The sequence below is a fragment of the Heterocephalus glaber genome, unplaced genomic scaffold (assembly GCF_053883595.1).
Source record: "Heterocephalus glaber isolate CG9 unplaced genomic scaffold, H.glaber_assembly_v1.0 deba00001497, whole genome shotgun sequence".
Taxonomy (NCBI): Eukaryota; Metazoa; Chordata; class Mammalia; order Rodentia; family Bathyergidae; genus Heterocephalus; species Heterocephalus glaber.
The window spans coordinates 46519626-46533101 of NW_028258320.1; the positions used below are offsets into that span (position 1 = coordinate 46519626).

At 37.3% G+C, this 13476-nt stretch overlaps 2 pseudogenes; one reads left to right on the top strand and one right to left on the bottom strand.

The window, feature by feature from the left end:
* The first annotated feature begins 3670 nt into the window (after positions 1–3670).
* On the top strand, positions 3671–4089 carry LOC101714436 (signal recognition particle 19 kDa protein pseudogene; annotated as a pseudogene).
* A 3045-nt stretch (positions 4090–7134) lies between these two features.
* Positions 7135–8102, bottom strand: LOC101721058 (mitochondrial import inner membrane translocase subunit Tim21 pseudogene; annotated as a pseudogene).
* Positions 8103–13476: the final 5374 nt, after the last annotated feature.

Sequence of the window (13476 nt, forward strand, 5' to 3'; positions counted from 1 at the left end):
AACTCTTGAAGACATTGGCATAGGAAAAGACTTTATGAACAAAACCTCAGTAGTAGGGGAACTAGCACAAAGAATCAACAACTGGGATTTCATCTTATTAAAAAGCTTCTGCACTGCAAAAGAAACCACCAACAGAGCTAACAGGCAACCTACATTGTGGGAAAATTTTTTTAGCAGCTGTAACTCAGACAAAGGGCTGCTATCTCGAATCTATACAGAACTGAAAATAATCAGACCCCCCAAATTCAAAGACCCAATTCAAAAATGGGCATCTGAAATGAACAGACATTTCTCAGACAAAGAAGTAAAAGCAGCAAATAAACATATGAAAAAATGTTCAACATCACTGGTTATTCGAGAGATGCAGATGAAAACAACACTGAGATTCCACCTCACCCCAGAAAGAGTGGCTGCTATCAAGAAATCAACCAATAACAATGCTGACGGCAGTGTGGGGAGAAAGGAACCCTTCTCCATTGTTGGTGGGAGTGCAGACTGGTGCAACCAATATGGAAATCAGTGTGGAGATACCTCAAAGAACTAGGGCTGGAGGTCCCATTTGACCCAGCTATTTCCCTGCTGGGTATTTTCCCAAAAGAATTAAAAGAATCATACCATGGAGATATATGTGTACCCATGTTTATAGTGGCACAGTTTGTAATAGCTAAAGCTTGGAAACAGCCCAAGTACCCATCAACTGGAAGCTGGATAAAGAAGATGTGTTTTTTTTTAAAAAATAAAATGGAGTACTACTCAGCCATAAAGAACAAGAAACTAGAGTCATTTATAGCTAAATGGATTCATATTGAGGTCATACTCTTAAGTGAAATAAATAAGACACACGTGTAAATACTGAATAGTTTCTCTGGCGTGAGAAACTGAGAGTGTAAATAAGGTTATAAAGGATTAATAATTAATAATTGATACTTTGAAATAGAAAAAAGTCCAAAGGGGTAGGGGTGGTGGGAGGAGATGGGGAAAGGGAAGAATGGAAAGGAAAAATTATGAGAAAAGAAAAAAAAAATGGAAATGAAGTATGTAAATAGGGAAGGACAGAGGGGTGAAGGGCACACAGGTAATGAGGAAAAAATAAGAACCAAGATACATCATGTACAGGTACAAGCACCCAATGATAAATGTAAATGTATTGTATACCTAAAATGTACCAATAAAAGAATTTAAACAAACAGGCAAACAAACAAAAACTCCATTGAAAGTTTATGCAGCAGAATGAGCCAATGTGAGGACAGAATATCAGATATAGAAGACAGGATTGCAGTTAGTGATCATGAAAATAGAGATTTCTTAAAAGTAGCAATGGACCACAAGAAAGCAATCCAGCAGCTGCTAGATGAGGCAAAGAAGAATAACATAAGATTGATCAGAGTCACAGAAAAAGGAGGAAGTAGTGAAAACAACCTAAAAAACATGTTCACAGAAGTAATAGCAAAAAACTTCCCAAACAGGGAAAAAGAATTTGACATACAGATAAGTGAGGCATATAGGATTCCAATTAGCCATAATTAAAAAAAAAAAAATCTTCCAGGGCTGGGGATTTAGCTCTGTGGTGCCGTGCCTGCCTCACAAGTCCAAGGTCCTGAGTTCGTTCCTTGGTACTGGAAAAAAAAAAATCTTCCCTAAGGAATATAATAGTCTAGATTCCATTCCTAAAAATTCAACACAAGAACAGAACATTAAAAGCTGTTAGAGGGCCGGGGATCTAGCTCAGTGGTTTCACCACCTGCTGTGCAAGTGCAACGACCCGAGTTTGATCCCCGGTACAAAAAAAAAGCTGTTAGGGAAAAGAAACAAATCACCAATAAAGGAAAGCCCATCAGAATCATAGAAGACCTCTCAACACAAACCCTCAAGTCAAGGAGAGCTTGGAATGAAGTATTTCAAGCCCTAAAGGAAAATAACCTTCAACCCAGATTGATGTACCCTGCAAAACTATCTTTCAAAATTTATGGAGAAATAAGATACTTCCATGACAAAGAACATCTGAGGAATTCGTGACCACCAAACCAGCACTCCAAAGTGTTCTGAAGGATATTCTAGAGACAACAAAGATTACAACTCCAGGGCTGGGGATTTAGCTCAGTGGCACCATGCTTGCCTTGCAAGTGCAAGGTCTTGAGTTCGATCCCTGGTACCAAAAAAAAATAGATTATAACTCCATGAACCCCAAAAGAATGAATCCACCAGGCAAGGCAAGAAATTAAACATAAAAGGAAAGAAGGAAGCCAACAACAGGAAAATAACATGACAGAGATAAGTCAATACATATCGGTTGTAGCCTTCGATGTTAATGGTCTCAATTCACCAATCAAAAGAAACAGACTGGCAGAATAGATCAAGAAGCCAGATCCAACATATACTGTATAAAAGAAACACATTTAATTCAAAAGGCAACTCATAGACTAAAAGTCAAAGTATGGAAAACAGTATTCCATGCAACAGGAACCCCCCCAAAAGGCATGGATATCTATTCTATTTGCAGACAAAGTGGATTTCAAGCCAAGACTGATTAAGAGAGACAAAGAAAGTCACTACATACTTGTAAAGGGAACAATCCAAGAAGAAGAGATAATCAAATTATCACACTGTATCTGTAAATATCTTCAATTAAAAAAATATATATATTTTTGAGATAAAGTCTCTCTATATAGTTCAGGCTTGCCTTGAACTCACTATGTAGTCCAGGCTGGCCTTGAATTTGCAAAAATCCTTCTGACTCAGCCTCCCCATTGCTGGGATTATAGGTATGCCTGACTAAAAAAAAAAAGTATATATACTATATATATATTTACCAGGGATTGAACTCAGGACCTTGTGCCTGTGAGGCAGGCAGGCAGCGAAACCATTGAGCTAAATCCCCAGCCCCTTAAAAAACATATTTTAAAATAATAAATTATGTGGGCCAGGGATTTAGCTCAGTGGTTCTGCTGCCTGTCTTGCAGGCAGTAGGTCCTGAGTTCAATCTCCGGTACCCCCCCCCCCAAAAAAACCCAATAAAACAAACAAATAATAAATTATGTTAAAGGTATATGAGTTTTATTCCTACATCCTCTTTTTTTCCCCTTGAGACAGGGTCCTGCTACATAGCCTAGGCTGGTCTCAAATTCATGGCAATCCTCTGTCTCACTCTCCCAAGTGCTGGGTTTACAGGTGCGAACCACCATGCACAACTTATCTGTACATATTTAAAGTGCTGCTATCAATATGAAATTACTAAAATCTTTTTCATTTTTGGTTAGCTTTGTATTAAATGATATAACAGGTTTCATATGCTTATTCTAATTGGCTACATCATTTTATTATATTGATTTACTTTCATCTCTAAGTAGCTAAAATTAAAGACAATTTAACATTTACTGAAGTTTAAACTAAAGGTTACCAATTTTTAATATGAATCAGTTTGGCTTTCACTATTTTTTCCTGAGTTATATAATAATTTGCCACACATTTTGAGATATTGTTAACATTTTATGGGAAAGTCACCTTATTAAAATATTTAATTTTGAGCTTTTCAAGTGTTACTGTTTTTTGTCTATTTTAATATGAAAGTCATCTTTTTTTGCTGATTATAGAAATATGTAATTATAAAACTTCCAGTTATAGTAAAATGTAGAAAGTAAAAAAGGTAAGTACTCCTAGTGTCTATGCGGAAATGGCTTGTGCTACTGTGTGGTCCCTGGCTGACCAAGATTAATTTATTTGTATCTACCCCGCTTATTTAAATAGAGGGGATGCAAATTCCAATAAGTAAGGTTGTTGAATATCTGACAGCTGAAGAGATTCAAGAATATGCTCAGCAACTAGACTTACTGCATTTCTTGAGAAAAATAAAATGTACTCCAGAGAATGGAATTGTGGTGTTCAATACAGAGGCAGAGTCCAGGTCCAGCTCAAGCAGGAAGATGGCAGCCTCCATCTGGGCCCCTTCCCTTCCCATCATGAAAGTTAGTAATGTTCTATGCAGCAGAAATTATACCTAAACTAAAAACAAAGACATAGAATACAGGAGCAGGTGACCCAAATCTTCAGCAAGGAGAGGAAAGTAAAAAAGGAAAAGGAAAGAAGAGGTGATCTGTTACGAGCATCAAGTATGTGATCCTACTTTAAGAGACATGATGGAGGCTTCTTTGTAGCTGAGGGAAACAGAGCTTTTTGTTTGCATCAGTCATCAGAGCTATGAACATTTGTGCCTCCCATCTTCATCATCAGAGCTGGCAGTGAAATAAATACATCAGAAGTTAAACACATTGGAAATTTGCATCTAGCTTTTTTTAATCTTTTTTTTCATTAAGTTTATTGGTACATTTTAGGTATAAAATACAGTTACATTCATCATTGGGATCTTGTACCATTACATCAGTATCTTGGTTCTTATTTTGTTCCCCTTCCCCTGCTCTCCCTTCACCCCCTCCACCCTTCCCTATTTGCAAAGACTTTGTTTCCATTTTTTTCATTTTCTCATATTTTTTCTTCTCCCTTCTTTCCTTTCCCCTACCCCTCCCACTTTCCCTACTCCTTTAGACCTTTTCTTCCTATTACACAATATCAATTATACATTTTTAAAATTACAATATCAAACCCTTAGAGGACATTACCACAGATTTTACAGAATTTAAAAGGATATAGAAAGCATATTACAAAAATCTTTTTAATTATCTTATAATCAACTAATTTAAAATACAGGGCTTCAAGAGTGTTGGGGCCAGGGATTTAGCTCAGTGGTTTCGCTGCCTGCCTCGAAAGTGGAAGGTCCTGAGTTCAATCCCTGGTACCCAAAAAAAAGAGTATCAGGTGTTTTCTGCATAGCATTGATCGTTGCAGTTGATCAAATGATTGCCTCAACAAATACTTGTTATTGTAAGATTTATATAAAATTGCCTCATATTAATTACAAGTAGAAAACTAAGTTTTCAAGGAAGAGAAATGTTTCATTTGCTTTAGAGTCACTTTGTGAAGCTTCTAATAAGATTAAAAAATCCAAGAGAAACCTTATTTTGGTCATGTATGTAGAATATAAGACATTTTTCCTTAAGGTGATTTTAAGTAGATTAATGTTTATATATAATTATCTCTAAGTTTTTGTGTTTTAGGGAACATCATTAACAACTGTATATAAGAAATAAATTATTTGTATTTTTCCTTGTGTTCTGGTTGTTGTTGGCTTATTTCCCCTTGATTTTAAATTCTCATATGATACTAACATGTTTCAGTAATTTTGTGATATAACAAATTAATGTTTATAAAATGATAAACAGTAATAGTTTTTTTTGCCTTTTTACTAGTACATGTTTGCAGTACATGATGATTACACTGTTTGCAGGGAGTTGGTACATGTACATAAGACATCTTAATCTTTTTCCATCTCCTTCCCCTCCCTCCTTCCATTTGTTGATCCCCTTCTCATTTGAGAAAGATCTATCTCCCTACTTCCTATTATCTATTTTTTACTTTGCTCTTTATTTATATTTTGGATTTTTCACATAAGAGAAACCATGTGATATTTAAGCCTGTGTCTGATTTATTTCATTTAACATTATGGTCTCAAGGCACAATACCTTTTTATAATTTTAAATGGCGATATATCTTTGGATGTAAAGTTATGCCAATGAGCATAAAATCAAACTGGATTGAGATTCACTAGTAGAGCTAGGTAGATGCAGGTAATCTGTATGTATATTGCAAAAACCAAAATCAGATCACATTTAAAAACTTTAAAAGTTTATTATGTATACAAAATAATAGTTTTGTATAATTGATAAGAAACAATCTACTGGGAAGGCAGAAAAACTGGCTGAGAGACCTAACCCAAATTAAGAGTTCACCCTATCACTGAAAGCATGTTCCCTCAGGGAGAGTACAGTTCTGCTGTGACACTTCCATACTTCCTAAAAGTGTGAAATTTTTAGAATTAAAGTAATAAAACACTTAAGACAGCAGTTAAACCAAAACTTTAACTCACTTAAGTAAGGAGATAAACTAAGCAAGGAAACAAATTTCCTGATGACCTTTCTATCCTGAATATGCTAGGATCTCAAAAACCCATCAGAAACTCCTCCACTGTCAGTTCTAAAGAACAAAGAAATAGTGCTGGGGAATCCCCATTCTGAAGCCTCCAAGGATAAGGGGCCACAGAGCACTTTAGTTATGTGATAAGGACTTGTAAGTGAAAGTCACTTTTTAATAGGTCTCCAGCAAATATCTCAAATAAAATAAAGTGTTCATTTAAAAAAAAAATTTTAAAAAAGGGCCTAACACACATTTGAATAACTCCCACTTATTTCTGGCATCCTCTTGGCAGTGTCAAGTATCAGCATAAGTTCTGAAGGGGCTGGGGACACCTCCTGGTGCCACTATGGTCAAGGCACTTGTACCCATCATCTCAGTCACCAGCCAAACAGGGAACGGTGAGGTCTGATGAGGCTGAAGGACCTGCACAGCCCACACACCTGCTAGAACAAATGGAGTGAGAGCCAGTTCATCAGATGGTAGAGTGTGTTCTCCTCCCACAGTAGACAATGTGGGGTGGGAAACAGAAAATAGATTCCTAAGTCACACAATTTCCACAACCTTTCTATGATGTATTTACCATCTAACTGACTATAGTCCTCAAATACTTTCATATGTTATTTTAAGAGATTCCAAATTATATGGAAGATTTTTTGACATTTTTTTTTTCCAGTACTGGGGATTGAACTCAAGACCTTGCACTTGCGAGCCAGGCACGGTGCCACTGAGCTAAATCCCTGGCCCTTGACATTTTTCTTAGCTCTAATTTTTTCTGCTGGCTTTATATAATTATATAATATTAAAAAACCCCAAAATATTGAAATTTGTTTTATTTACATGTTGTAAAACATTCAGTAACAAAAATTCTCATCATGAATGATATTAGAGCAGAAATAGTGCCATAATTGAAAATTCACTAATAAAATATGCTCTATGATCTATTTCATGATTTTTCACAAGAAAGGCTTGTCTAAATGCATCAAATATCCTGTTACATTCACCTTTATGAGTGATATACTCCTGTCTTACTCTTCTGAACAGATACTGGAAGAGAGTTGTGAAGATCGTAATGAATCTGCACCATTTCACATCCACCAGGATACAGTATGCTTGCTTGATTCTTTTAATTATCTTGGAATCGATTATCTTCAATGATAATGGTTCTCTAGGATAGGATTCCACTTCCACAAATATGTACTGAAACTCATATTCACCATTCTTTGGATTCTCTTTCACTTCCACATGCACTGTTCCTTGCTTCCCTGGCTCGGACCCTTCAATGTAGAATTTCATACGTGTATGTTTCAGCCCATAGTTTACATATTCGATAAAACTGACATGATGCCTTCGACCACGTCTCTTCATCTCCCTGTAGCCTTTAACAGGCTCAGCAAAGAAACTGATCACCTCGGGATGTGTTCTGCGTTTTTCTAAGGCTTTCCCATATATCTTACTAGGACTGGATGAAGAAAAAAGTTCTTTGAAAATCATGTAAAACAAGCTACCTGTACTGCTGATTCCAATGAGTACCACTATTAAGTAGGTGAAATCTTTTCCAGCTTCTTTCACTTTCTGAGTCGTTGGGATAGCGGTTTCCCCTCTCTGACCTCTGTGCACAGACACTTGCTTGCCGCTGTCCTCTGCTTAATGGGGTCGCGGTCCCTGTGTCCAGATAGTTTTCTGGGCGACTTCAAAGATAGATCCAGGTCGCACCATTTTCTTCTGCTCTCGAAGCCCCCATGTCAAACTGGGCTCAGTCCTAAAGCAAGCTTTGTTAAGCGCAAAGTGCAGCAACAACAGTCGTCTCCCAGAGGATCTGTGCAGCTTTTCTGCATACTGTATAGCTCGTAAAAAAGTACAGATCATGTTCAAAGAAAACTTCCGCGTAGTGACGATGCTAACTACAGTCAGCAAAGATTTACCACCCAGCCAGACACGTACTGAAATTCACACATTTGTATTACAGGAGCTTTAGGTTTATATTGACAAAAAGTCCCCTGCGAGAATGTTCATCTTCCTTTTGTCCTCTTGTTAACATGAATTTAAATGTTCGGATTACTTCCCATGCTGACATTCGCACGTTCCCCGCCGTACCTTCGCTGCATCTAGCTTTTATGAAGTATAAAAGAAAAATATTTTTCTGTCTTTCAATGAAGAGCTTTTGTGGAAGAAAGAATTTATTTTTAGAAAGAATATTTTTAAATGGACGGTGGACTATTCTAGAAGTTAATGTAAATCCTATATCTGTCCTCTGTGTAAGCATGTTTTTCAGATAAGTTTAGTAAGATTTGAAATACAGCTCGGGATTTAGCTCAGTGGTGCCGTCGCCTGCCGTGCGAGGTCCTGAGTTCGATCCCCGGTACCCCAAAAAAAGTCTGGAATAAAATGCCTAATGATGTGGCTCAAATTAATATTTGGGCCTGGGGATTTAGCTCAGTGGTGCCACCACCTGCCCCGCAAGCGCAAGGACCCGAGTTCAATCCCTGGTACCAAAAAAAAGAAATACACATTTTGTTCACCTTTTATGTTAATGAAATAAATTTTTAAACTGCAAGAAAAGGTAAGTATTCCAAAACTTAAGAGTTAATAAATCTTAAATTTGCAGATTATTTTTTCCCCCAGTACTGGGGATTGAACTCAGAGCCTTCACACTGTGCTACATCCCCAGGCTTTTTTAAGTTTTTAATTTTGAGACAGGGTCTTGCTAAGTCACTAGGTTGCCCATTCTAGTCTTGAATTTACAATCCTCCTACCTCAGTCTCTCAGAGTGCTAGGATTACAGGCATGCAGCACTATACCCGGCAGGATTATGTTTTTATACTCTTTTCAAGTACACATACATATATTCACTTATTTACTTAACAAACATTAATTAGTTGCCTAATTAATAGAGGCTATTGCTACAGTTCAGGTAAGAGTTCTAGGTAGCTTGAACCAAGGCAGTAGGGGGTAAGTGGCTACATTGGGGAGATGTCTTGAAGATAGAGCTGATTTGTTCAGCAACTGATGTGCGGGAAAGATAGCAGCCAAGGGTGACTCTGGTTCTGACCTATAGAACTGGGTAGATTTTTCACAAAGGAGACCACTGTCTTTGAGGGGGTGGTACCGGGGATCAGACTCGTGACCTTGTGTTTGCAAGGCAGGCGCTGGAACCACTGAGCTAAATCCCTGATCCTAGAGACCACTGTCTTTTGAAAAACTTGATTTTAGTGGAATAGTGAGGAATGGGCTAAATTGGAAGGACTTGAAGGAGAAAATAAATATAAACAATTATTTTGAAGAATTTTGCTATAGAGGAGCAGAGAGTTGAAGTGTTAGCTACATATGGGTGTAGGACCAAGGACTATCTGAGGAATATATATATATAACTAGTTGAAATAATATGTTGTTGGAGAGTAATCTATCATGTGTTGAAATATATAATATCTTTGAGCCAGCAGTTTGATTTCTGGGAGATAATATCGTGTGTGTGTGTGTGTGTGTGTGTGTGTGTGTGAGACCTTATCTGGGCTACTACAACAAATTACTTAAACTGGGCATTCATAAATAATAGAAATTTATTGCCCACAGTTTTGGGGGCTGGGAAGTCCAAAATCAGGACCCTGGGAGATTCAATGTCATGTTAAGTTTCTGTTCTCTGCTTCAAAGATGGTGCTTTCTCCCTATATCCTCACATGCTAAAGGAGCAGAAGATTCCTTCAACTTCTTTCATAAGAATACTACTCCTAGACCTAATTACAGTACCTCTTAAGGGCCTGCCTGTAAATACTTCCACAATGGGGATTAGGTTTTAACATGAATTTTGGAAGGTCACAAACCCTTAAGCTACAGTATGTGTATTATGTGTGTTATACCAGTACTATGTATACTTCGGGAAGGGTGAAGTGCTAGGAATTGAACCAAGAATGTTGCACATGATAGGGAAATTCTCTACCACTGAGCTATATCCTCAGCCATACCATGCATATAACTTTGCAGCTTTCTTCTGCCATCTAAAATTGTATTGTAGATCTTACCTGACATCTATATATAACTCTATGTCATTCTTTTTAGCAGCTACATAGCATACTATTGAATAAGCACAAATTGTGACTTAATTATTTTCATTATTTAAAATTCCATATATATCTCTTTGTGTTTTTGTTGAAAATATTTTATGGGTTGAATTCCTAGAAATGAAAGTACTGGGAAGAGAATACGCATATTTTATTTTATTTTCTACAGAAACTCAGGCCTTCACACTGAACTACATCCCCAGCTCGCTCTCTCTCTCTCTATCATCTATCTATCCTGTCTGTCTGTCTATCTATCCATCTATCTATCTATCTATCTATCAGTTTAATACAGGGTCTTGCTAACTTGCCCAGGCTGAGCTCAAACTTCTGATATTCCTGTCTCAGCCTCCCAGAGTGTGGGGATTAGGGGATTACAGATGTGCACCAACACACTTGACAACATATATATATATATATTAAAATTACCAGGGATCGAACTCAGGACCTTGCACTTGTGAGACAGGTGAGGTTTTGGCGATATATTTTAATTAGATAAATACCAAAATTTTAACCTTGAGACCTCACCTTGTGAACCAGTGATATGGTCTGCAAGGATAGCCTCTCTGAAATGAGTGTTAGGGACAATTTTAGTATCTTTGTGTTGGGGAGAATCTATCTGATATGAATAATTCATAAATTATTTGTGAATGAATTACTGAAATAACAATATCAACATTCATTAGTATTACGTGTCAAACAGATAAATGCTTTATGGATTATCTAATTTAACCCCCACAATATTACAATGTGGGCACTATTATTTGCCCCTTTTCCTAATGAGCAAATTGAAGTTCAAAGAGGTTGAGAATGTACTAGATTTGGGATTCAAACCCATAGAATCAAAGGAGAGCTAAGGTTGTGAATCTGTGCACTAAGGTAAATATATGAAGGAAGAATGAGCAGGTGGCTGGGAGATGTAAAAGAATGAGAAGGCATTTAGACTGAGTTACAGAATAAGCCATCCATGACTACTCAAATTTTGTTATCCATTGAGAGGCCCTTTTCTTGGGATGGCTTCAGCTACTGAAAAGACTCATGTCAGACTGGACAGGACACATCTGACATTAAATAGCTTATATTCTACTTTGAGAAAACAAAGCATTGAAACTTGATGAGCAGTACACAGTTTTAACAAAAGCACAAGACCACCACAGATGATGTATCACATATCAGCAGGTGATTTTCAAGTAAATTGTACAGACAGTAAACTTTTATCTAAGGATTGGAGTAAAAGGTAGCTGTATCCATATTCAGACCAGCTTGACCCCTTCAAGGCTGCTTCCCATTCCTACAAAGGACAGTGGAACCCATGTAAAAGGATATCCCTACAAATAGATTCTCTGCCATTGAGGATCTAGATAGATTAGGAGTACTTTGTTTTGCCTGGTTGTCTCCCTTTTGTTTGTTGTTGACCTTGCCTAATTGCCATTTCTTCTCTCTAGGAATGGGACAGACACTGAACCAGAGAGTAACAATCACACTCTTTTATGACCTGCTTCCTCCTGGCTATTCAGCTGTGCTTTGTTTCTTGGATGTTCACCTTAATCTCACTTCCCAACAGGTTCAGCTAGCTTTCTATTTTCTGGGTTTTGTTTCTACCACAAAATTGAAACTATAATAAATTCCCAAAGCCAGACATAGAAATTCAATTCCAAAGAGAAAATCTAGCAGAGATTAGTGAAGCTTTATGTGAAGAAAATAAGAAGTACCCTATAAGTTACGAGTATACTTCTGCCTCTTTTTTGGAATGTTTCTTGATTTGACAGAACCATTATGAGAACAGAGGAAGGGAAATAAGTAACCTGCAATATTCCTTGTGAGACTATGAAAGTAGAATATGAAGGGAAGAAGTGATATTACTGGAATAAAATACTTTTTGGGGTTTTTTTTGGTACCGGAGATTGAACTTGGGACCTTGCTCTTGTGAGGCAGGTGGCAGAACCGCTGAGCTAAATCCCGGGCCCATAAAATACTTTTTTTTTTTGGATTAAATTCTTTTATTGGTACATTGTAGGTATACAACACAATTACATTTCTCATTGGGAATTGTGCCTTTATATAATGCATCTTGGTTCTTATTTTTTCCCCATTCCTAGCCCTCCCTTCACGCCCTCCACCCTTCCCTATTTACAAAGACTTTATTTCCATTTTTTCCATTTCTCAGCATTTTTTCCTTTCCCTTCTTTCCTTTTCCCTGTGCCTCCCACTACCTCTACCCCTTTGGACATTTTATTCCAATTTTACATTATCGATTATTCATTCTAATAATTGGTACATTTTAGGTATACAATATAATGACATTCATCATTGGAAATTTGCACCTTTACATAGTCTCTCTTGGTTCTTGTTTTTCACCCTTGCCCAGCCCTCCCTTCAACCCCTCCAGCCCTATTTACAAAAATTTTGTTCCTATTTTTCCATTTTCTCATATTAATCCCATTCCCTTCTATCCTTTCCCTTAGCCCTCCCACTTCCTTCCCCTTTGCCCCCTTACTTCCTATTTCACATGACCTATAATACATTTAGTCCTTATTTACACTTTCAGTTTCTTACACCAGAGAAACTATTCAGTATTTACACATCTGTGTCCTATTTATTTCACTTAAGAGTATTGCCTCAATGTGCATCCACTTAGCTATAAATGTCTCTAATTTCTCATTTTTGATGGCTGAGTAGTACTCCATTTTACAAAAAAAACCACATTTTCTTTATCCAGTCTCCAGTTGATGGGCATTTGGGCTGTTTCTGAGTTTTAGCTATTACAAACTGTGCTGCTATGAACATGGGTACACATATATCACCGTGGTATGATTTTTTTAATTCTTTGGGGAAGATCCCCAGCAGTGGAATAGCGGGGTCAAATGGGATTTCCAGTCCTAGTTCTTTGACGTATCTCCATACTGATTTCCACAATGCTTGCACCAGTCTACACTCCCACCAGCAGTGGAGCAGGGTTCCTCTTTCCCCACAGCCCCACCAGCATTTGTTATTGGTTGATTTCATGATAGCAGCCATTCTTTCTGGAGTGAAGTGGAATCTCAGTGTTGTTTTCATTTGCATCTCTCAAATGACCAGTGACATTGAACATTTTTTCATGTATTTATTTGCTATTTTTACTTCTTTGTCTGAGAAATGTCTGTTCATTTCAGATGCTCATTTTTGGATTGGGTCTTTAAATTTGGGAGGTTTGATCTTTTTAAGTTCTTTATAGATTCGAGATAGTAGACCTTTATCTGAGGAAGAGCAGGTGAAGATTTTTTCCCACATTGTGGATTGTCTCTTCACATTGCTGGTGGTTTCTCTTGCTGTGCAGAAGCTTTTTAATAAGAAGAGATCCCATTTGTTGATTGTTTGTGCTAGTTCACGGGCAACTGAGGTTTTGTTCATAAGATCTTTT